Raw genomic sequence first — 2,490 nt, forward strand, 5'->3', positions numbered from 1 at the left:
ATTAACTTTCAGATCCTGCTCATGTCCTGCCAGCTGTTATGTTTCATAATGCCCCCCCCTCCCTCCCCCCCCACCCCCCCCCCCCCCCCCCACACACACACACACACACACACACACACACACACGCACACACACACACACACACACACACACACACACACACACACACACACACACACACACACACACACACACACACACACACACACACACACACACACACACACACACACACACACACACACACACACACACACACACACATAGCAGCAGAGTTAATCTATGCTGCTATGCCATAATACCATCGCTCATCTCTATAGCAAATATCCCATTCAGTGTATTTTGTGCTGCATTTAATGTATTCTTCTGTTGGGTTTACTATTTTACCTTATATTGATCACACAGAGTGCTTAGACACATTCACACAGGATCCCCCTCCACGACCACACACACACACACACACACACACACACACACACACACACACACACACACACACACACACACACACACACACACACACACACACACACACACACACACACACACACACACACACACACACGTACACACACACGTACACACACACACACACTTCCCCCTACAGGGAGAAGGTATAACCTCATACTTCTTGTTCTTCTTCTGCTTAATTATTATTATAAGATGACTTACTACTGCCACTATTACTTTTACTATTACTATCACTATACCTATTACTTGACATACTTATCAATAAGGCCAACTTAGGTAACGGTGTTCATGTTAACTACAGTATTTATTGATACTAACCCTAACCCTAACCTTAACCCTCACCCGCTAACCCTTTTCCCAACCCCTAACCTCTATGCTAATGCTATTATTCTAATGCTAATTAATGGTTGATTTACAAAGCATTTGCTGAGCCTCAGCGTCTCACAGGAGGTCAACGTTAATCCAAGACCGACTCACCCAAGCCCTTGAGCACATCTGAGCAGCGTGAGCAGCACTGACCTGTAACCTTATACACTGCTGCTCCGGTTCGGTGAGAGATGTGTTGTGGGGTGTTGCGGTGCTCCCCTCTGCTGCGGCCTTAAGGGGTCTCTTCAAGGAGTTGCCTGCTGTCAAAAAACTGCAGCATGGCTAAATATTTCTCTGCCTGGCTTAACATCAGCCTTTGTGGCATCAGACCCTCCCAGTAACAGCACTGCTTGAGCGGCTGTCACCGTAAATCACTAAAAGTGGCACACGCACACATCGCTCATACATGCCATAAATGGAGAAGGGAGGTTGTGGAGCAGCAGGGAGAAGATAGAGCAGGGGATGGAGGGGATGGAGGGGAAGGAGGAGAAGGAGGAGGAGGGGGAGGAGAAGGAGGAGAAGGAGGAGAAAGAGGAGGAGAAGAAGGAGGAGAAGGAGGAGAAGGAGGAGGAGGAGAAGGAGGAGGAGGAGGAGGAGGAGGAGGAGGAGGAGAAGGAGGAGGAGAAGAAGGAGGAGAAGGAGGAGAAGGAGGAGGAGGAGAAGGAGGAGGAGGAGAAGGAGGAGGAGGAGGAGGAGGAGGAGGAGGAGGAGGAGGAGGAGGAGGAGGAGGAGGAGGAGAAGGAGGAAAAGGAGGAGAAGGAGGAGAAGGAGGAGGAGGATGGGAGGATACAGGGGGCCCAACAATGGCCGAGCACAGGCTCTCAAAATAAATAGTAAATTAGCGCTGTTGGGCGGCTAACAGTCCCAGCCCTGGGGCGTTACTATATCCTGTCGTTATTATCAAAAGCTTATTTTATTCTGCTAGTTTAATTTTCTGTTTGGAGTGTTTCAGTATCTCACAGCCCAGGTTCTGTAGGGGATGTTCTCTGTTCCTCTTTGTAGAAGAAGTACATCGTTGGAGATTGGACACTTTTGTTATTTTTAGTACTATTCTGTAGTACTACAGTACTCTTTAGTAATCATACATCATTCTAAGTGACACAAGCCATTCTTAATGCTTCCATCAACAAGTTTTCAGCATGTTTTTCAACATATACAACGGAAATGTTGTTTGCATATGTCGTCCAAATTGACTCATATGAACATTCATATGACGATATGTCGATATATTTTTGTGTTATAAAAGCAATACGTCAAGACCGTAGGGAGGTTTAGGTTTGCTTTACTTTAGCCGAAAGAAATCCATTCTTTATCATCACATATTGTTGACCAAGATAATCATGATGCTGTTGGATGATTTTGAAGTCTAAATGCTAAATAAATTATAACATTTTTTAATTATAATAAATGCCATTCCTGTGTCGCTCAAAAATCAAGGTATTTATCAAAAGAATATCTTCAGGAACAAAACAGAAAACATAACATAGCAGCTCAGATATGACTCACGGTGCACGACGCAAAGGCAATTATTCACACAACGTGCAAACTGTTCTCAGGGATAGCAGTCTCTACATGAATCAACATGGCAACCATAGAAAACTTGCATAAACCAAACAAATCATTTACCTTCACTGACTAAAGATTACGAAAATA

Source organism: Gadus chalcogrammus, chromosome 19 (assembly GCF_026213295.1).
Source record: "Gadus chalcogrammus isolate NIFS_2021 chromosome 19, NIFS_Gcha_1.0, whole genome shotgun sequence".
Taxonomy (NCBI): Eukaryota; Metazoa; Chordata; class Actinopteri; order Gadiformes; family Gadidae; genus Gadus; species Gadus chalcogrammus.